The sequence below is a fragment of the Lactuca virosa genome, chromosome 8, assembly GCF_052849685.1.
Source record: "Lactuca virosa cultivar CGN04683 chromosome 8, Lactuca_virosa_CGN04683_v6, whole genome shotgun sequence".
Classification (NCBI taxonomy): Eukaryota; Viridiplantae; Streptophyta; class Magnoliopsida; order Asterales; family Asteraceae; genus Lactuca; species Lactuca virosa.
This window is the reverse complement of record NC_136433.1, coordinates 68666560-68690709: the sequence shown is the minus strand read 5'-3', so window position 1 is coordinate 68690709 and position 24150 is coordinate 68666560. Positions and strand designations below refer to the sequence as shown.

The window sequence follows — 24150 nt, the reverse complement described above, 5'->3', positions numbered from 1 at the left end:
TGTATTGACATCTACTATATCTCCATGATAATTATTTTGGCTAAAAAGTAATATATTTATACTTCAAATTTTATAACAAACATTTTATATTAAAATCTACGATAAAGGTGAAAAATAGAGTGTTACAAGTTTCTTCACCTCCTATGAGCTAATGACACCAAGAGAAATTCCAACCACCAGATGAACAAAAATCACTACCATGACATCATGTGAATGAGATAAAGCAAACAACCTGTGAAATTGTACCTTAAACGACAATCTGACACACCACACATCCGACCAAAAGCACGTCTGGCTTCCATTCAGAAGAACTCTAGACATATAAGTTTTGGGGTTTTCAGGTTACAATCAATGTGTACATGCGGAATTGCACTTAACTCTTAAGGGTACATGCAACCTAATGTATCTATGTCTCTTCTCAATTAATAACAACATACTTATAAAACAAAAACTATAAACCCTATGAATCAAATTTATGAATAGAACCACATACCTTATAGCTTAATTCAAATTAAGCTAATCAGGAACCCTTTGTAGTCTCCTTGGAAAACTAGCTCCAAAAGTATGGCTATTTCTTATGCGTCACACCTAAAACTCAAGAAAACCCTAGGATTGTAGGAGAGGGGGAGAGATAAGAGGATTTTCGGAAGTCTCTTTGTATGTAGGTTTTTTGGCCGAAAATACCAAGGGTTACATCCCTTTATATAGTTGTGTGATAAACACATAAACACTAAATTTGAACTTAAAATAATAATATTTCAAATCAGTAATTATCTAGTTTCCTTTTTATCAATTGGAGGCTTCTAAAAGCTACATTAAGAGCCTCCAAAACCGTCCCATCTAGGAGGACTCTAGATCATCTCTTTTGTTCAACTATTCAACAATTGCAGTTCAGCCCTTGTACCTTTAATTAATTCTAATTAACCCATAATTATTCTAAATTAATTTCTATTAATTCTTAATTAATTATTACATTTTCTAATTTATATATATTAATCATATAATATATTAATAAATCATTTATCTCTCCCCTTTAATCAACCCACGTTATTTTCTGGTTACGAGGGCAACCCAAAAATGACTTTACTTTTATTCATCAACATTATACCAATTTAGTTAAGACCTTAGACACTTAAATCCAACAAGAAGAACTATGAATATAACCACTCTCATGAAGATGATTAATATAACCAACATTTTTTGCTACATCCCCCTCCAGAAGAAACCGAGAGCCCTCCATAATCCACCACCATCTCCATATATCCATTTAATCAATCCAGCCCATAAAAAGTAACTCTCGTTAAAAATCTCCCCCTTCAGTTATACAACCACACCAAATTGAACGCATCCAAACTACTAATATCAAGGTCACTGTGATCTCTAGAAGTAAGGATTACATCCCATTTAACCTAATGATTCCATCTCTGATCCATATGACAGAGAAACTTAGTCGTATAGGGTTCCAACATATGACATGTTGTAGCAGGTAACCTGAAAAGAGAAAAGAAATAAATCTCTAGACTCCCTAAAACCGATTTGGTGAGAGTCAAACAGCCACCATAGTAATCACACTTTCTAAGACGAAAACCTCTTTTTGGAACCGATCAATAATCACATGTCATCCTTTAACCTACACCATAGACTCCTAGACGAGAATACCAAGATACGTAAATGGAAAAGAATCCGAAGAACACCCAGTAATGGATACCAAAGAGGTAATCTCGGCCTCACCCATTCCAACTCCTAGTAAGTTGGATTTAAGGAGATTAATCCTTAAACCCGAAATCAAGTGGAAACATCGCAAAATATGAATAAGGTTACAAATATTCGTCTCATCACATGCTCCCAAAATACAAATACATATTTGACTGAAGTTAAATTAGATTTGTAAAAAGAATTTATATAAAAACAAGATTATCCAAAAAAAACAAGGTTGTAAAAAACGTTCGACGTTAGCTAGTCGGTGGACTGTGGTTAAATGATTAATCGGCTAGGAAGAGATTAATTGGGGGATTAAGCCGGTACCTTCAACTGCTATTTCGTTGAATTCTAAAAACATTAAATATGACTAATTTCATCATTTTCTACTGTTTTGCTTATTTTGTATGCAAGGATTAATCGTTAGGCACTTTCAAGTCGGTCGTGTAGCGTGTAGGAATTAATCGAGACCTAGTCGGGATTTTTACAACAGTGAAAAAAAATTGGTTTTGTAAAACCAATTAGAACGTACACCCCGTTTCACAACAAAAAACCCGGTTAAAATCTGATCCGAATCCGACCAAGTTGGTTTTTATTGCTTATCGGAAACAGATTGTTAAGCGGATCGAATAAGATTCGTTCTATGTGCACATCTATTGTATAACAGAAAGTTTATAATATAAACATAGTCATGAAGTGATGTATACTCTAACTTTGTAGGGTTTTGAAGAAGTAGTAGTGTGTCGCTTATAATGTGCATAAAGACGTATAAGAGCATAACTGATAACCAGTGGTTGTGAACTTGTGATCCTACAAACTTCTTATATTCATATATTAAAACAAAGACGATGATTGCAACATATAAAAATAACTAGCTTTTATCATCGTCCAACCACTCTTTTATTCTAACCTTCCTTTTATAATCATATTTTTCCTTCGTAAAGGGCCAATTGATCCATTAATAAAAATTACATAAATGGCCCGCATGGTTTTTTTGATTCGCATGTTTTGTTTCCAAGTTTTTTTTCACCGATGATCCATGTGGTTTTAATTTCTTATGTGGTTGGTCTCTTACTTATAGAAAATGACTTTATACCCTTTATATAATATTTTATATATTTTTTAATTTAATTTCAATTATAAAAGAAAAATATGAGAAAACACCCCTCTTCTTTCTCCCTAAGACTCACAAGTTCTAAATCAAGGTAGCTTTTCGGACGACAAAGGGGAAGGGAAGAGAATCAAAATGTGGAGTTGATTGGAAAGCGCCACTTATGGCATTATATTGAATCGAAATCTTGATCAAACCTTAAATCTGAAATCAAACCAGTACCCTCATAAAACTTGAAATCAGAAATCACAGACGTGGAACAAAATAGACGTCTTTTTAGAAAATCAATTTATGGGTTCAGAATCAAGTATAAATGTAATGGATTTGAATCAATTAAAATCGATTTGGCAAATCGATTTATGGATTTCCTTCTCCGATGAAAATGATAAAAAGTTGAGACTCGATGATCTTAACCTACAAAAGAAGAATACATAAAAATCAATAGATGGAGAAGCTTTGGAATTGAGTATAAAGTAATGGGGAAAAATGCATGATTGACATATACATCTCAAATCATAACGATTATGACACACAAGTGAAAACAATATGAAGAAATAAAAATTATGAATGATCGGTTGTCGATTTTCTGGGTTTGAACTCATTATTGGCAGAAAGGAAAATACTTTCACCAACACTTTGACGAGATCGCTCTACAAAGATACAACCAGAAGCAAATGATATATGCTTGATCTCTGTCATCGAAGGAACATGTGCCAATTTTTGGTTGCTAAATACAACTCGGTATTCATGGTTCAAATAAGATAGATGGTGCATCTTCAAAACGGATGAAGGGTTGGGGGTATTTACGGGTGAATTAGGGGGGGGGGCTATTTATAGGCTCAAAGGAGCCAAATACAATAATAGAATTGCAATTGTTTGATTGCAATATGACAAACCTATTTACAATAATGTCTCCTAGAGTATTGAAGGTCTTACATACTTTATGTTACATCAAGTAATATAATACACACTCAATTATCCTTTCTACCGACACTTTACATCATAATTATAAAAGACAAATTACAATTCCTTTCGGAGGGGGGGATTGTTACAGTGGAGTAGACGGGAATCAAAGAGAAGAAGGAATGTGAGTGGGTATAATTGTATGTGATTTAGGTGCGCGCGCGCGGGGGGAGGGGGGTTATATTTTTTCCTTTAATTTTGTATAAAAAATTATTTAAAAGAAAGTCCATAATAAAATAGAAAATATATAAAAGTCATTTTATACAGGTCAATGACCAACCATACAAGAAATTGAAACCACATGAATCATATATATCGGAAAAAAAAAGTTAAGGATAAAACTTACAAATCAGAAAACCACAAGGACCTGTAGTTCACTACAAGAAAAATCCTAAATAGCTATGGAAAATTGCTACGTAATCAAAATCCGTAGCTATTTTACTATGGAATATGCTACGGAATGGATAGTTGTAGCTATTTTGCAACGGAAGTGGCTACAAAATTGTATTCCGTAGCTAGATCATGAATAGTTATGGAAAGTTGCAACAAAATCAAAATGTGTAGCTTTTATAGTACGGAATGTGCTACGGAATGGCCGACCATAGCTATTTTTCTACCGAAATGACTACGAAGTTGTATTTCCGTGGCTAAATCCTGAATCGCTACTGAAAATTGCTACGAAATCAAAATCTGTAACTATTTTACTACAAAATATGCTATGGGATTCTTGGTTGTAGTCAGTATACTACAAAACTTGTTACAAAATCTACATCTATAAGTAACTGGCTACAAAATTTGCTACAGAATCAAAATCCGTAGCTAGGTGGCTATACAATTGAAATATGTAACTATTTTGCTAACAAAAATTGCTACACAATAAAAATATGTAGCTGGTCTGCTATGAACTAGTTACGAAAAGGTTAACCATAATAAATTTATTACGAAAAAATAATTACATCTCCTAAAAAATTATTTACCCCAAATCACATTTGATTACCTCCTAATTCCTTAGTTCACCCCCCCCCCCCCCCCCCCCCCCCCCAAAATCAACGCTCATTTCCACTTCCGCCATTATCGATCGGAATGTACTCTACGTCCTCTACAGTGCAGGGAGCTCCCTCCTATTGATCCGTCGTGTCCCGCTTGCTTCGTCAATCAGTATGTATGTTCCACTCATTTTATGCATTCCATCAATCGTAAACTTAAACCTAATTCCCCCAAAACTAATTCCTCCTTCCTAAAAGCATTATTGTTGTTCTTGATCGGTGATCCTTGTCGCATTCATGTTCACTTTGCGTCGTCCTACTCCTCGTCGCCACTATTGTTCTCAACCGTCTTCGTCCCTACTAGGTATTGTATATACATCTGGACGATTGAGTTAATTCCACTCCATTAATGCTGCTCAGGTTTCAAGAAAGTTTCTCCTCCATAAGAGTCACAAACAAATCCGTCCAGAAGGCTGTAAGTGATAACACTTGCATTCTCAGGCCGCCGCTTTGAGAGGCTGACCACCATCGTGTCAGACTGGACGCCCAATAGAAGAAGCTCAACCTTCGAATCCTCCCAACCACCACCATTGGCTCTTTCTCACAAACCATTGAGCTCAGGAGAGTTCGTTGTGAGTACAACGCTAAAAAGTGGGCGGTTTATATACTTTTATATGGTTTCACACCGGTTTTATTTGCTAGATTGAATGACAGGGAGGGAGGGATATGGGGTGTCCAATTGTGATACTCCAATAAAAGTGATGAGAAAAAGGCAGAAAAGTCGTGCACTTCAAGTGTACGACGAAATGCTTGAAAGAACAGTTTTGCTGGGTTCAGGTACCAACTGCCCTTTTTTTCTTACTTTCTGAGTTGGATTCTCCTATGAAACTATCATCACGAATCATAGTTATTGCTTTGTGCTAATAAAGAATGGGTGAAGTTTGAGAAAAAGAGGATGCATGCCTCAATCATGCGTGAGTTTCTTTGAAATCAAAAAATGATGTCACAAAAAAGAAAGTCCTTTCTCCATCAAAAAATTATCTTTAATTAGCATCTACTCTTCTCTTTCTTTCATAACATGCCATTTTTAGGTGGAAGTGAAGTGTTGTGGTTTCTGTTAGCAGAGAATATTTTGAGTTTTCTTGTTGATTTTTCAACAAATTCTCTTAAAAGATACAAGTTCATGGTTTATGAGATGTTTGTTTGAGAATTAAGTCATACATGATTGTTTATTTTTTGGGGTTTGTTAAAAAGAGATTAGCTTAAAAAGTAATCTATTAAGGTTTTAGGTTTTGATCATAAAAATGACCAAAATGAGAGGATGTTATAAAAAGAATGACCGTATTTCCAACGTTTCTTATGCTGGGGACCATGCCTGTCTGCCTCTTTATATTTTTCATGTGCTTACACACCACATTGCTTGTTTTTACTGAACTTTGTTAAATACTAATTTCAAAATGGTTTTAGTTCGTGTTCGATTAGTTAAATTCTCAAATATGTTATTGATTTCGATTTTTCTAGGTTTTCGCCATGGCTTGGGGGTTTCCATTGAAGCTACAGAGGGAGAAAGGCAGATTGAGTTAGTAAGGTAATCAATTTCATCATTCATCGTCTTTTTTAAATAAAATCAATTTGGTCTCTTGTGTTTCTTGATTTGGTTTATCTTACTTGTTTTAACTATTAAGTGTTATTTTCCCTTAGTTTGATTATGGCTTGTATCACTTCTACTTATACTTCGTCTATTCAGGATCTGGCATGAATAATTTAGTCAAAGATGCTTCCATGGATCCAATCAAAGAGGCTTTGAAACAACGAATTCTTTCTTTTTTGGCTCAGGTTTTTAATAATTTATTGTTTAATTGTTACCATTATGTGAATAAGAGGGTTTTATATGATGTGGTGTTATGTAATCGTTCCATGCCTTCAAACTGTTTGATATAATGTTTCAGTTGACTGGTGTAGAGCGTTGTATGCATGTTCACATTTGTTTTGGGTGGATGTAATCAAGGATGGAGAAAGGTATTCCCATTCCCATCCTTCTTATTTTTCTCTATTCCATTCTTCTTTTTCCAGAACCGACACAATCTTGATTCCATTCCGATTACAAGGTTCTCCTTTGCCTTAAACGTGCATTAAGGATCACAAATGTTGCACATCAAATGGAAAATGTTCCATGTGGTAGTAGCCCTGTTACTCTCTTTTTTGAAATACTCAATAACTAAGTATTACACTTTTCACTAAAGCCTTCAATTAACTAAAAATATAGGACACTAATAATAGATAATAAATACTGATTGGAATCTGTGTAATTTTGAGAAAGGGAATCCATAGATAACAAGTGGTCCAATCCAAGGGCTGATAGAGCTGATCAAAACCGAAATGCAAAGTCACACAACAACACCTGATCAAAACTGAATGCTTTCACTCTTGTTAGACCTGTGAAAAATGAGAACAAGCTCCAACGACTTAACCAGATTCCGGTCAGTGATTATTTTATTGAACTTAAATATTATTAATACAATAAAATATGTTAATAGTTAGTTTCGTGTTTTATCAATTAATTCAATTTTGTTGTGTGAATTATAGTTGGGCGACATGAGGCCAGAGGTTAAAGCGGGACTTGATGCTTTAACAAGGTTTGTTTTTTAGAGGACTAGGCCCAAGCAAGTGGGGCCCACAGAAACAGTTTGGACCTATTTTTGCACGTATCACTCAGTCTTTGCTAGATGCTCTTAATAATGGTGCAGTGCCTACAATAACCTCCTTATGGCATGTTAGTTTTGTATAATTTTCTTTTTAATTCTTATTGTGTTTTACTAAACTATTTCCATTTTACAGAGTGTTGAAGAAGCAGATTGTAAAAGGGCATATGAGTTGGCTACTGATCTCTATGTGTCAGTCTTTGATCGTACAAAGCCACCTGAGGAAGTATGATTCATTATTTTCTATTATTTTTATATAAACCAATGTACAAGCCTTTATAAAATCTTCCTTCAAATCACTGTAGGCTGCAATGAGAATAGCACATGAAGAGGCTGTTCAAAAGGCGATGTCCATTTTTAATGCCATTGTAGTGGGATTTGGTTTTGCTAGACAAAAATACGAAAAACGTTTTCATATGTTTTTGAAAAAGACCTTTGAGGTAATTTTTTTGTGCTTTACCTCCTTTATAAGATTTAACAGTCAAATTTCTTGTTTAATCATTTGTTCTTGTTTTTATGGGTTATATTAAAATATTGCAGGATCATAAAAAGAAAGACTTATGTCTCAAACCAAATTGCCTTAGTTGAGACGCAACGCGAACAATACGAGGATATTCAACAGAAAAATATAAGGATGCTCAACAAAAGAATGTGGAGTTTCAACAGAAAAATGTGGATGTTCAAGCAAAGTTTGAACTTGCACAAGCTTTGAGTGATTAGGTTAAAACTTTTATTAATCAATGATAGAATATTAGGTATCGAGTATCATTTTATATTTAATTAGTTGCCACTTTTGATTTTGAAATATGTATCTTTTGATATATTGGATATTTCTTTTAGTTTCTATAGAAATACTCTTTTACTTGTGGTTTTATATTAATTGCATTTTTATAAATTGATATAAATAGTCGAATTGAGTAATCAAAAGTAATTGAATAATGGTATGGAACAGTTGCTACAAAATTTGCTACGGAAACATTGCAACGGAATTAGTTACGGAAAAATTGTTATTGAATTTGTTATGGAAAAGTTACTACGGAATTTACTACGAAAACATTGCTACGGAATTAATTACGGAAAAGTTGCTATGGAATTTGCTACGGAAAAGTTGCTACGAAATTTGTTACGGAAAGATTGCTATGGAATTTGCTACGAAATTTGTTACGGAAAAATTGTTATGGATTTTGCTACGAAAATGCAATGGAACTCAATTTGCAACGAAATACATGTCATAGAAACTGTCATAGCAAAATTGCTACGGAATTATAATTCCGTAGCTAAACAATTTGCTACAAGAAATAAAGTTACGGAGTCTAATTGAAAATTTGTGTAACAAATGTCGTAGTTATTCAGCTTTAGCTACGGAATTTCAGGTTTTTGCTACAGAATTTTTCCGTAGCTAAATTGAAATTTTCTTGTAGTGGTTGTCAAAAATCAAATATAATTGGATCATATGATAATGGAATTAGTATTTAGTAATAACTAATAATCTTTTAAGCACATAGTTTTACATGCTCTAAGTAATATCGAAAAGTCATTTGTTATTCGATTTTAATTTCATTTAGCAAATACATAATAAATTTGCAACAATCATATGAACTAAAACCGAAACAAATTGAGGTACATATATTATGTTAATTTAATTTATCCTGGTTGGTTTATATTAGTTAACTTTGACTTTGATTTATTATTATTATTATTATTATTATTATTATTATTATTATTATTTTTGAAACGGTAGAATTTTATAATTAAAAACAGATTCCAAAAGAATGTTATAACATAGTTTTGAATCCATAAAACTCAGTTGAATTTCAATTTACGGATATAAACAAACTAATTATAAGAATTCACTACAATATTAGTAGTTAACTTGATTAAAATGAGACGCGAGTGATATAATATGTATAATTATAAACATATGAATATAAATATTTCTTTTGGGTATGCAATTTAAGATAATATATATAGGGATAAATATACAGTAATAACAGATACATGAATATAAGAACTCCAATAATTTACATTTTCATATGTTGATGATAAATCACATCTTTATGGGCCACACTCTTTGATTTGGGTAATCTTTCGATTTGAAGTTTGAACAACAAATTGCTTTTCTTCTAATTTTATAAAAATAACAAGGCTTTTTTTGGGATGTTTTATATAAATAATAACGTATTTCTAAGGAATTTTATTACGAAGTTGTGTATTTGCATTTACATTTGTTATTATTTAACTAAGTGTTATTGCAAAAGCTTTAACAATTATTTGATGATTAAATAATGTTAGATATCCAATTAATCTTAATGGGATTGGGGATATTTGATTGGTACATGCTCTTTTAGAAGATGTGGTGGAAACCATTATAAGAACTAAAGTATTAACCATTCAAAAAAGATTTGAAGATTAGACCCGACAAATGCTAACCCTACTTAATTTAAATTCAAAACTAGCTTATTAGAGAGGTTAGTTAACTTTACATATTATGTTTGAGAAATTTAAGACCAAATCCGAAAATATTCTTTTTGATGTCGGACCTATGTTTATCTTTTCAAATTAATAAAATTATTGTTTACATAAAGAATGACAAAAAAACATGCATGAAGTTGCGAGTTAGGGATACAAACGAGTGGAGCCGAACATATTGTCAAACTTGTTTTGAAGTTATAGAAGCTAAAGTTCGAGCTACATTAAGAGTATGGAGGCTCAAGCTTGACTTGTAAAGCATACATGAAGCGTGTGGTCGACTCGTTAATGCTCGTTTGTCCTTGAAGGTCGGTCAAAATCGGGACCAACTCGTTATTTTGTTCATATTTTATTAATATATAAATAATAATATATTATACAAAAGCTATTTTAAGCTGACAAGCTTAAACGAGCCCTCATATGCTGACTTGAGATCGGACTCGTTTATTAGATGAGATTTATTCTACACTCAAGCTTGGGCTAAGGCTCGTTTCAAACTTTTAACGATATGAGCTCAAATAGTTCGTGAGTAGTTCGTCGTATATCAATTTCATATAAATGTAATGTTGACATCATATATTAAATTGACTAAAATAAAACTAGATATTAAAAATGTTGTAAAACAATTCAATAATCAGTTCATAAAACATAATAAGTTGTTAGTTACATTTAAAACTGTAACATTCCGTTTAAAATTAAATAAAATAAGTAAATAAATAATAAGCCCTAAACCCCGAGATGTAAATGATATTTTTATATTATTTTATTGAAGCCCTAAATCAATAATAATTTATGGATATTAGCCATGGGAGTTAAATGTCATAATTTTTGGAATTGTGGGGGTTAAGTGTAAATTTCAGAGTCACTTTGTAAAGATTTCTGAAGGCAGGGGATGTTTGGTAACTATTGGGGTTAATTTGAAAAAGAGCATGTGAGGAGGGACTAATTTTGAAAAAATGGACAAAGGTTTGAAATGAGACACGGGATTAACCCCGTATCCCTTTTCCCTCTTGTTTGGAAGATGCAAACCCTAACCCTACTCTTATGATAGTCGTCGTTCATGACTCTCCAGTCGTCACCACTCTTCTACTCGTTTTTCTGATCAGACAAGGCAGCCAAGCGGCTACCTCGCCATTGAAGCGCCACCACCACAACCTTGCTGTCGGATGTCATGGGGCAACCGGAGAACCACCGAGGACCGTGGAACACGTTGTGGGTGTCGATGCGTGAGTCACGAGCAACCGGAAGCACTCGGTAAGCCCACCTGCAACCCATATTTTCTCTCTCTCGTTCTTTCTGTGGATAAGACATTGGAGACGTCGTTACTGTCGTCGGTGGCCTTTGGGCCGCTGTTCTCGTCTTTTCCGGTGACGTCTTCCGCATAGGCGGTGGCTGTGTGGGTGTGTGTTCGAGTATACATGTTGATGTCGGTAGTTGTGGTGTAGCATGTGCGTTATTTGGCCGGAAAACCCACCACCACCACCACCGTGAGGTGGTGGCTGCCATTGTTTTGCCGCCACTAGCCACCATCTCCGGAGGCTGTGTGTTTATGCGAGTGATTGGATTGGTGTTTGGAGTACTTTTGTCAGTATTTTGGCCTAGAATCATAGCCACCACCACCATGAGGTGGTGGCTGCCGCCGTGAACCGACATCGACCACCACCGCCCGAGGTGGCAGTGGGTGGTGCTCGACCTAGTGAAACCCTAATCGGCCCAATAGCTTAATCTTGGACTTAGTTGGCATGTGCTTGGGTTGGAAACCCTAATTAGGGTTTAGAAAACCCTAATCTTGGAGATTTTAGTTTGGACTTGTCGGGACCCGCGTTTTGGACCGTTGGATTGGAATTGTGACTTATGCCCGATCACATTGTATAATTGGTCTAGTGGGATGATGGACTTAATGGATTAAGTCCTTAATGGGTTAAGTAAGAACACTTAACCCTAATCGTCATTTTATGTGAAAGCCCTAATTATGATTGGGCTTCAAGTTGGGCCTTTCTTTTGGGCCTAGGTATTTGGGTTCTTAATGGGCCATCTATGAACAAGTGTATGGACTAGGATATTTGGATGGGCTTTAGGGTAAGGCCCATGTAAGGGGTTTGCGCCCAATTTGGAAAATTGGGCCATAGTTGGGCCTTGGTTGATTATTTGACTTTTGGGCCTTCAGAGTGTGAGTTTGGGCCTCGGGCTTGGATCAAGCTAGGTTGGGGGTAATGTAGTCTTTCTACCCCAAGCATGGACTTATGGTTATGTATTGGAACCCGATTATTAATTGGGTGTTGTTTTGATGTTGACAGTTCGGGAATCTGTCATCCAGCAGCTAAAGTTTTATCCGCGGGACTTCAGCAGAACAAGGTGAGTCTCCTCACTGTGTTTAGCGGGTCGAAGGCACCAATGTCGGCCCATGGTTATTATGTTAGGATGCCAGTTGTCTACATGACCCTGGCATGTATATGTATTGATATGTATGCTGGGCGGGGCCCGATGATTATTTTATATGCTAGTATCAGGTTATGCATATATGACTTGTATGTGGGTGGGGCCCGTTGATTGTGTCGTATGCTATTATCTTTGTGTTTTTCGCATGTGTTGGAATGTTTATATGATTATATCTATATGAGTGTGGGCGGGGCCCGTATCTCATCATTACTTGTGTGTGGTTATTGGTATGTTTGGAAGGTTGTGTACTTGTTGTCTATGTGATACTTGTATGTGTTTGTTTATGTATGTGAGTGTGGGCAGGGACCATATCTCATTATTATTTGAGTGTGGGTGGGGCCCGTATCTCATGATTAGTTGAGTGTGGGCGGGGCCCGTATCTCACAGAGTGTGGGTGGGGCCCGTATCTCTTAGTTAGTTGAGTGTGGGCAGGGACCGTATCTCACAAAGTGTGGGCGGGGCCCGTATCTCCTAAAGGGGGCCCGTTATCCGAGTGTGGGCGGGGCCCATATCTCCTTGAGTTTGGGCGGGGCCCGTATCTCTTAACTGTATGATATTTGTGGTATGTGGTAGTTTGGGGGAAACTCACTAAGCTTCGTGCTTACGGTTTATCAGTTTTGGTTTCAGGTACTTTGGTTTTCAAAAAGAAGAGCTTCAAATGATTGCAGAGCACACACCATATGCTTCCGCCTTGGGTGTTTTACTCTGATTTTACAGAAATTGATACATTGGTCTTATGTATATGTTTGGATGTCATTGATAAATATTGTTTTATCTATTATTAAAAATGAAAGTTTTGGGACCATATTTTGGATGTTATAAAAACTGAGCTTTGTATACCAGCTTTACTAGCGTTGAGTACGAGTCGCCTTTTAGATAAAAACAAACAAAATTTGTGAAGTTTTATTGTTCAGTTTTCCAAAACCATACTTTGGTTTGACTTATTAGTTTCAACTCATGAGTTTTAGGGATGTCAACGGGGGCAAAAGGGACGGAGAGTTCATCCCTCGCCCCCGCCCCCAAAATTTCCCCGTTCCCCTGCCTCCGCCCCCGCCCCCAAAAGTGTTGGATTATGTGTCTAAGCCCATAATTAAAATTGGTATATACTTGAATTGATAGTAGCACAGTTCTTTTGGGTTACCCTCAAACCTAGCAATTAGACATCATGACTATTAGAGAGAGAGAGATTAATTTATTATGTGAATAATAAACTAAATAAATGGTTTATTAATGTGTTATGAAAATAATATATTAATTAGAAATCATATTATTTAATTAATAATTAATCAGAAATTAATTGAAATTAATTTTGGGATTAATTGGATTAATTAAAAGTACAGTGACTGTTTTGTTATTTGTTAATAGTTGAGAAATGAAGGATCTAGAACCCCTTGGAGGAGGTGGACGAAAATCTCTAGGGAATCCCTAGGAGATTTCTTCCAAGGCCCCTTGGATAAGGGGTTATGGGCTGCTTGGTCACCAAGCAAAGGATCTAGGGCATATCTCTTAAACCCTAGCTTTGGCACCAAGTTTCCTCAACTATATAAGGAGTCCTTGCCTCTTAATTTCGTCCATGCCTTTCTTCTAAGAGCCTTGGACGAAAATTTTTCTCTCCTCTCCTCTCTCTATACTCATCATCTTGCTAGCTTAGCTGTGATTCAATTAGAGGTACGAAAATTATGGTGCTTGCTTCCAAGAGATCAACAAGAAGGTTTCATTGTTATTTGCTACAATAACAATCAAGGTATGTAATCCTTAATCCTAATTTGGTATTTTCGAAAATAGCTTAGTGTTTTGAGGGTTTCCTTTTGATGTTCATAGTTATAGATTCAATAGAGAAAACATAGATCTTTATTAGGGTTGCATGCACAATTAAGAGTTTAAGTTTTGTTTGTTTTGCATAAACCCCATCAGTGGTATCAGAGCTTGGATTGTTTTCTATTGAATTTGATATAATGGTTGAATTGGTCAAATTGAGGTTTATGTAAATTAAACCCTCTAGGCCAAGGATTTCGAAATTAGGGTTTCTTGGACCCTAAGTTTCGAAATTTTGGTAAGGGATGAAACCCTTACCTTGCCTCCCAAGTAATCGATTTTGGGCAAGGGTTTCTTGCCTAAATTTCGACAAGGGTCTAGGGTTTTAAGAACCCTAGCCTCCACCCCCCTTGTTTTTGAAAATAAGGGCTAGGGTTTGGAAATCCTAGCCTTCCTCCCCAAGATTTCGAATTAGGTAAGGGTTTTGAGAGTTTCCTTATTTGATAATTGTTAGTTTATTTGATTAAAAGGAATAATTACAAATTTGGAATCCTTATTGATTTAATTTGTTTAATTGTTAATAACTAAATCATTTATTTTAACTAATTGAATATTAATTTTGAAATTTAAAATATAAACCCTACTATTTTGAAAAGTTTTAAATACACCTTATACTATATCTAAAATTAAAAGATTGATTATCACTATATGTATAAGAATAAGTTAGTCGAACCGCTAGTACGCCTCATTCATGAAGCCATACTATAAGGCGAGTTTACGGAAGCGACCTTTAAAATGACCGCCATTGGGTATCCACTCTTACCCACCGCTCTCTTGTATGGTGGAGGGTCGTTAGCCGAACGGGTTTTATAGGACAATTAATTCTCATTAATAAGTATAATGCGATAAAAAAGTAACTAAACTTTTTTATTTAAATCCCAATCTTAGTTCCTTTAGGAAAAATGTGAATTTGTATGCTAACCCATGAAATTATACATTATACTTTATAGTAGTTAGTGGAGCGTGTGTGGTTAACCGACACACTAATAGTAACTATAAAGAGTAATAATGGGCATCTCGAAAATTATAATTGATTAATGGAGCGCATATGGTTAACCGACACAATAAAATGAGATGATAAATGACATCGAGAGTGTCAAGCTAATTTGCATGGTTATTCACATCTTGTTTGTGATCCTCGGTATCCCAGTCACAAATGGAAGAGCATAATCTAAGATTAAACATGCCATTGATTAGATTCAATGAATCACAAAAGATCTACGAGTTTCATAAGATTGAAATTGGTAAAAGCCTTACCTACCTAAAATAGATTCGAATTTGATTACGACATACCTCTTCAAAGTTCGAATCGAAAGTATGGATCCTAGCCTTAATTTAAAATTTATGGGTTAATAATTAAGGATTAACTTAAACTAACATGAATTCTCTTTTCTCTCATTATAGATGTCGAGTCAAGACAACAATGATCTTCCTTATTCTTTTGGAAATGGTTTTCCTCTTTCTTCTGAAGATGATCTTCCACTTTCTAATCAAAGTGAAAATGTTTTCTCTTGTTCGGGAAATGGTGGAACTGGATGTCATGCTTCTTCAACTCTTCCACCTCCTCCTCTAGTATCTCTCCCAACGTTGCGTTTTTCTCAAGTTGAAAGATACGAAACTACTCAAGCCCTATTGGCATGTAAACATCAAAATGGAAATTTTGTGTGTATGCATGTTCTGGAAATCAAATCGTACATTGAAAAATTGGATAGAATGGGTGTTTTTTTCCAAGGGAGCAAGCCATTGATTTGGTTCTTCTTTCACTTCCTAGGTCATATGGTCATTTCATTGAGAACTTTCATATGAGGAATATCGACGCGACCCTAATTGATCTAACACATATGTTGATTGTTGCTGAATCAGAAATGCTTAAGAGCACAAGTTAAGCAAAGGTGCTTGAAAGGTCTAGTTCCAAAGTTTCCATGGACATTGACAATGGTGACAATGGTGATCTAGAAAATATTTCTCTTCCCAATGGAAAGGGATCGGCCAAGGTCAAACCGTTTGGTCATATGGTAAAGAGAAATTCTAGTTCTGAGATAGTTCCATGTGTTAACCATAAAGAGTCCATTTGTTTCTATTTCCAATTGAAGGGAAATTGGTTGCAAAGCTGCCCAAAGTACCTGAAATATCTTAGAGATAGTAAAGTCAAGTTGTGTGACTCTACTTCAGGTACATACATTATCTAAACTCCATTATCTTAACAAGTTTTGCTATTCATAGATTCTTAATACATGATGTGATGATTACATTTTGATGTTATTTCAGGATCTAAGAGAAATAAGGAAGCTTAATTAGAGTGAGCTAAATCTGATCATGAGAGATGGACTTCGGTCGCATGGTTCGATGATCAGAATTTGGAGCTAGTGCTTGGGAGTTAGGATAATTTAATAGATTTCTTAGGAGATGTCTAGAAATATAGTTTTCAATTTTATGCATTGTAAGGACAAGTTCAAAATTTTCGTTTATTATCAATAAAACTGAAATTTTGGTTTATCTAGTTCACTTACTTTATATTTCCTTACAATGACATTTATGAAAGTGTTGGTTACATTTCTATTATTAGCAATGTTAATTGGGATTTGATTCTTATTATATTGCTTGTGGTAATATCATAATTAACTAAGTGATAAAGAATTCTCATCACCCAAGTTTCAATTGGATAGAAACTTGGCGTCATGAAATTTGAATTGTGTGATGTATGAGAATCTTGATCGTTGGAAGATTATGACTAATTCATTGATAACATGTTTATGTGAGTCACGTGAAGGACTAATGAATCTAATACATGTTGATATGGACAGTTCAAATCCACCACAAAGGATGATAGCTCTATCCGTCATGATTTACTGATGTTTCAGTTAATATGGTTGTGTTTATAAGATTAAGCATAATTTTGATACTTTGAAAAGATTCAAAGAGTAATACAACGAATAAGAAGAATCTGTCAGACAAAAAGATAAAAGTTTCTCTAATCTGAAAGGAAAGGAGAGTACTTTAGTATCATGTTTTGTGATCATCTTAATGATTGTTGAACTATATCACAATTAATCCTCGAAGAACATCTTAGTGCAATTGTATGACCAAGAAGAGGAATCAGATATCGTTGAAATGGTTCAATTGAGAGATGAGTCATACTTCGTTTCCAATCAAGTCTTAGAGTGATACTCTAGTAACTACAAATCGTATCTTGAAACTCATTTCTGACTAAGAAGGTTGAAAACATCTTGAAAATATGTGGAGTAAAGATGTTTCCTTACTCTAGCACATATATAGTTGGAGTTGTGATGTTTTCGTTAAGCGATAAACAAAGGATAAACTGAGACCTATTATGTGAAGTGTTTTCTTATCGAGAATCCACACGAACTATTAAATATTTGTTTTAGTCATCAAGGAATGTTCCTTGAAAGGAAAAAATCATATGACAAAAATTCAGTGGGAGTCTTATTGATCTTGAAAGTTTCAAGAGGCAGTCGACAATAAACCTTTTAGTCACCACTAACACACGAGCTGAGGTTGATAACCTATCGTGTTAAGTTGACACATTCTTGTTTCTTTACACCTTCCGGTTAAGTTGGCAATGCTTATGAGTTATATGGTTCTCATTTGACTGCAAAAGGCAAAGCACGTTGGTCAATGAAAGTACATTGATCAATATATGTAAGCTGGTTAACAACACGGAAGCACTAGTAGGCCCTTGTGCTACCAGAGGGCAAGAAATTTAAAATAACGAAGTTCAGTCCATGAAGGAAAGTTGAATATGAATTTGGTTTTGTCCCTAACCTTATCTTATGATTGTAGGTTGGAAATAATAGATTCACATGGATGGGAATATATACACCATAAAACCTAGGTGGTAAAAGGTTTTGCTCTAATTCATAAGATTGATTATGAGGAAACACTTTCCACCAATAGGTTTTAAAGATCTGATAAAGATCAACAGGGATATTGGTTATGTTAATTGCATTCTCGAATTCATTATATGATTACGTCATCCCTCTTCGTATTTTTAATTGTGAGAAATGGCAAGGAGTTGTTTGAACTTTCAAGACATATATCTATAAGTTTTGAAAGGGTTTAAACACACATGTAATCTATCTAATGAAGGTGTATAAGCTTACAAAGTCTATTTGGAGACTTATCGAAGCATCAGAAATCTGTACTTTAGTAAGAAAGTCAAAGTATTGATTTCTAGAAGTCCAGTTGATTTCTGGGTAATTATTAAGCTAGTAGGAGCATAATTGTTATGCTAGTATTGTGTGTGTTGGCAATACTATTCATAGGGAACAAAGTTTTCAATTTGCAAATTGCAAAGTTTGGGGATTGTTTCTCTATGATAGACTTAAGGGAGGGGGCACTCATACTTCATTTCAAATCTAAAAGTTTAGATTGAATGGTTTAATAGAAGTTAGTCTTGGACATATATAAATATCTTGTTGAAATGATTCAACATAGGAAATTCAATATATGGAAATATTATAGCAAGAGATACAAGGTCCTTATGTAAGTCATAATGAATCGATTGTCATATGCTTCGGATATAGGATAGATTACATATGCTATAATATTCACTTGTTCTGAATTTTTCAAATGCCTTGGGCATTGAAAAGGGAAAAGGGACTAGAACTTTGTGTGACTAATGTTGTTAAACAACTATCAAGAACATTCTAAGGTTATACCAAAAGATTGGTTGCTTGTGGACTGTTGGAAGTATGATATTAATTTGGACGGACCATATTGACATTGAAACATCCCAAAAATTCGGTCCAAAAATTTCATTTTTAATCATTAAATAAAACCATAGTTATTAAAATCATCTCATCAAAAACACAAGTCATAGTATCTCAAATGATCATATCAAAAACACATGTCAATATATCATAGTAAAACATCACAGGCTAAACATCATAGTGTGTGCAATGCAGTCATCCCGAGCTTTTCCCTTTGCTACCGGAAGTACCTGAAACCAAAACTGAAAACTGTAAGCACGAAGCTTAGTGAATCTCCCCAAACTACCATATACCATACACATAACATACAGCTAGGAGATACGGGCCTCGCCCACACTTAAGGAGATATGGGCCCCCGCCCACACTCGGCTAACTATGAGATATAGGCCTCTCCCACACTCAGCTATCTATGAGATACGGGCCTCGCCCACACTCTGCTAAGTAGGTGGTACGGGACACTCCCACACTCCTCTAACTGGGAGATACAGGCCTCGCCCACACTCCGCTATCTAGGAGATACGGGCTCGCCCACACTCCGCTATCTAGACATACATACAAGTATCACATATACAACAAGTATAACCAAAATCTACCAATTCATATCCATACTCAAATAATGCTAAGATACGGGCCCTGCCCACACTTAGCTACTAATCATCACACATACTATACATGGGCCGGCATTGGTGCCTTAGACCCGTTCAAACCAGGAGGAAACTCACCTCGCAAAGCTGAATGCAGAATCTCACAGTAAGGAATCACTGATGGCTGCTTCAAAGACTCTCCGAGCTATCATTACCACAATAACACTTAGTCAAAAACAAATAATCCTTCTTAGGGTAAAATGACCATTTTACCCCTGATCTAATTTGGCCCATGCCTAAGGCCCGACACCATAACATGAAAGGCCCAAATCTAGATAGCCTTCCTAAGCCCACTAGTGGCCCACCAATGGCCCAATTTTCTAAATTGGGCCCAACTCCTCAAATGGGCCTTCTCTTAAGCCCACCATATTCTTAGCTCAAACTAACTGATTTCTGATGGCCCACTATGGCCCAAAATAGCAAAGTCCGTGGAAAGGCCCAATCCGAGGCCCAAATGACGGAAACCTGAATCCAGTGAGTACACGGGGCGTACTCCTCTGTACGCTAAGCGTACAGGCTGCATGGCTTGTACGCTGCGCGTACGGGCTTGTACGCCCAACGTACTACCCTGTTAAGCCATAACTCCAGAAAGGCTTAATCCCTTAAGACCTTAAGCTCCAAACACATATCTGAGTCCAATAAAGTGTCTTAACCAATAAAGTCGATTACTTGGTGGCTTGAAAACCCCCAAATGGGCCTAAACTTGAAATATGGCAACCTGCTTCAATAGAAATGACTAATATCCATGCATGGCCACATTAAGTCCTTCAAGATGGTAACTTTTCTGTATTTGGGACTCAAATAACACTAATGGTGGCAACCCTAAGCCTAAAAACGGACTTGGAATCATAAAGTTCTATTCTTGGGACCAAAAAGTTCCAAAACCCCATTACAAGAGATCTAAGCATTCATGAGGCAAGTTTTGAGCTTTTTACCTCAAATGAGTGCTAAATGATGATGATGCCTCAGATCTTTAAGCTCAAGCTACACAAGCTCTTCTTCACCAACTTCTTCTTTCTCCTTCCAAGCTCCAAGCTACTAAAATGGACTCCAAAAGATCAAGATCACACAAAAATGAAGAAGGTTAGGTTTCTAGGGTTTCTGAGTGAAGGAGGATGGGGTTTGGGACATAAAGATGTATTTATATGGCCTAAACCCTAAAAATTAGGGTTTTGAGTCAGCTCGCATACGCTGCGCGTATGCATACCCCCCCCCCCCCCCGGCGCATCCAATGCTCCTACTACACCCCGCGTACGCCAAGCTTACGTCCAACGTACGTCTTCAGTCAGCCCAATATACAATGACCCACTCAATAAAGGCCCAACTCAAGATCCAATATTAATTCTCATAGTCCAACAATAAATTACAAGATTAAATAATTAGCATTACCTCAAGTCACGGGTGTTACAGACATGATTCTGGATTGAGATGATTCTTGATCAGAATTAATGATAATATGGGAATATGGAAATGTTTCCACAGTGGGATTTGATTATTAAAATCTATATGTGAGTTGGAGACTTTAATGCAAGAAAAGTGTTCAAGGAGTGTACCTTGAATTTGAGACTTTATTACCATGGAACTTTTTTTAGTGACAAAGTTCTAATGGAACATTCTGTAATATCGTTGGCTAAGTCTCTGTGACTTTGAAGCCCCGACATCACATAAGGACAATGCATGTAAGGTTGGAATTCTAACACAAGTTTTTAAGTGGTGACAAGAATTTGGAATTGTGAAATAAGCATCATTGTAGTGTCCAGTCGACCTGTTGACAAAGGAAGGACCTTAGAGAAACATAGTATGCATGTTCATAACATGGCATGAATGATGTTTAATTCAAGTGTTTAGTTGATTACTCGAAACATTATACAATGAATAAAGTCTTGATTATTATGGTGATTAAATAATAAGAGTTTTATTTATATTCTATAGTTTTGAGACCATATTTAGTTAGGTTATTATTGTGTTTCACTTTGCATGTTTTACTTCCTGAATAATTTGATTATTTGAAATTCCACAATCGCTCATACTTTTGGAAGTAGGTAGTGAATTAAGGATGTCATGAACTGAATTATAGATTGTCTATAGAGATTAGACATTGCAATGATTGCTACAATGTTCACGAGTACTTAGAAAATGGGGATTTTAAGTATTGGATAAACCCGCACTCAGAGAATTACTTCATGGATTTTATCACGAGTTATTCTGAGACGATAATATATTATATTCTTAAAACGAAGATACGTGAGTTGTGGTTTACAAGTCAGTTGTGCATTGATAATACGTAAACGCATCAGTAACTTGATGTTATAAAATGTATTTTTGTGCATGATTTGATGAGTAAATAGTGCAAGCATATAAGTCAAAGTTTATTCGTTCCTTTTTCCATAACGGGAAAATCGATATCTTTGGGCCCCTCGGTGATTTGGTGTTGACTTATAAGTGCTAGGCCAAGCCAAGACTAAATTGATGTGTTCGATTAGAAGTCTTATGTCATCATCACAAATCAGAAATCGGGAAACAAAATATTGGACAATGAGATTGATTACAATCTATGTCTCATGTACGTACGATATCTTGTAGAACTGAGGAATGTTTGATCACTTATCTTAGGACATGTAACTGACCGGGTTAGAGTTCGACAACAGCTTTTGGAAGCTATAATTTGCTGATCGATTCAGAAGTTATACTGGCTATTATAGTTATAGACTTATCCAAGTGGAAGACTGTTGGATTATGTGTCTAAGCCCATAACTAAAATTGGTATATACTTTAATTAATAGTAGCACAGTCCTTTTGGGTTGCCCTCAAACCTAGCAATTGGACAAGATGACTATTAGAGAGAGAGAGAGAGAGAGATTAAATTATTATGTGAACAATAAATTAAATAAATGGTTTATTAATGTGTTATGAAAATAATATATTAATTAGAAATCATATTATTTAATTAATAATTAATCAGAAATTAATTGGAATAAATTTGGGATTAATTGGATTAATTAAAAGTATAGGGACTATTTTATTATTTGTTAATAGTTGAGAAATGAAGGCTCTAGAACCCCTTGGAGGAGGTGGACAAAAATCTCTAGGGAATCCCTAGGAGATTTCGTCCAAGCCTAGGAGATTTTGTCCAAGGCCCCTTGGACAAGGGGTTATGGGTTGCTTGGTCACCAAGCAAAGGATCTAGGGTATATCCTTTAAACCCTAGCTTTGTCACCAAGTTGCCTCAACTATATAAGGATTCTCTAGCCTCTTAAATTCATCCATGCCTTTCTTCTAAGAGCCTTGGACGAAAATTTTTCTCTCCTCTCCTCTCTATACTCATCATCTTTGCTAGTTTGTGTGTGATTCCATTAGATGCACGGCAATTGTGGTGCTTGCTTCCAAGAGATCAACAAGAAAGTTTCATTGTTATTTGCTACAATAACAATCAAGGTATGTAATCCATACCCCTAATATAGTATTTTCGAAAATTGCCTAGTGTTCTTAGGGTTTCCTTTTGATGGTCATATTTATAGATTTAATAGAGAAAACATAGATCTTTATTAGGCTTGCATGCACACTTAAGAGTTTAAGTTTTGTTTGTTTTGCATAAAACCCATAAAAAATGTCCAGCCTTCCTACCCCCGCCCCCACCCCGAATCCCCCTTATTACCCGCCCTCGCCCCCATTCCCCCGCCCCCGATTGATTTTGGGCCACCTTTTTTTAGGCTAAAAGAAGTTGTTGTTTGGGCTAAAAGAAGCTATTTTTAGGTAACAAAAAATTATTTATAACAAAATTTTACATGTTAGACATAAAAAAGTTATGACATCTTAAAAACATTATACTAACAACTTAAAAACATGTTTTTTGTTAAATTTTAGAAGCTCAAAATCATCTTATTGTTTATTATATTTATATTTATATAATTAATATATGTCAAATATATGTATAATTTATTAATGGGGTCCCAATGGGGGTTTCGGGACAGGATTGCCCACCCCCGCCTTTGCCCCCGAAATTAAAACGGGGGTTAACCTTGCCCCCGCCCCCGATTTTTTTTAATAAATACCTCCAAATAGGACGGGGCCCCCACGAGAACGGGGTCCCACGGGACTTTTTGACATCACTAGTGAGTTTTGGGTTTTGATTTTAACACATATTACGTTTAGTATGCTTATAGTTTATACACCTAGTAGTATGAAATATTTAGAAAGTTCAAAGTACACTTATATATAGGGCTGACAAAATTGTACCATGAACAACCAACCAACATGTTACCAACCGAACCAAGAAAGTTGGTAGCCAATATAGTTGGTAGCCAACATGTTTGGTTGGTAGTACCGTACCAATTGAGCGATGTTGGTACAGTAATGGTACAAAGGTTAGAATACAATGGTAATACCGTACCAACCAATTCTTTTGTTATATATATATATATATATATATATATATATATATATATATATATATATATAAACAAAATCGTATATTTCATCTGCTAAGTGCGTTTAGTGTTTACATTTTTAAGAACATTATACAATTCATTTGGTCGCATTAGTCAATAGTTACTACCATGTTAAAGCACAAAATGAAAACGTTACTTTAGCGTT

At 35.4% G+C, this 24150-nt stretch overlaps 1 long non-coding RNA gene across 10 annotated transcripts; it reads left to right on the top strand.

Moving 5' to 3' along the window:
- The first annotated feature begins 4824 nt into the window (after positions 1–4824).
- On the top strand, positions 4825–8334 carry LOC145134813 (uncharacterized). Of its 10 annotated transcripts, XR_013719367.1 has the most exons (10): positions 4831–5595; positions 6280–6346; positions 6506–6594; positions 6708–6777; positions 6867–6936; positions 7079–7238; positions 7345–7499; positions 7597–7686; positions 7766–7900; positions 8001–8334. It is a non-coding gene; the product is annotated as an uncharacterized LOC145134813 (long non-coding RNA). The 10 variants fall into 10 exon arrangements; XR_013719361.1 differs by having other exon boundaries at positions 4825–4934; positions 5179–5595; positions 6708–7238; XR_013719363.1 differs by having other exon boundaries at positions 4831–4930; positions 5179–5595; positions 6708–7238.
- The last annotated feature ends 15816 nt before the right edge of the window (positions 8335–24150 follow it).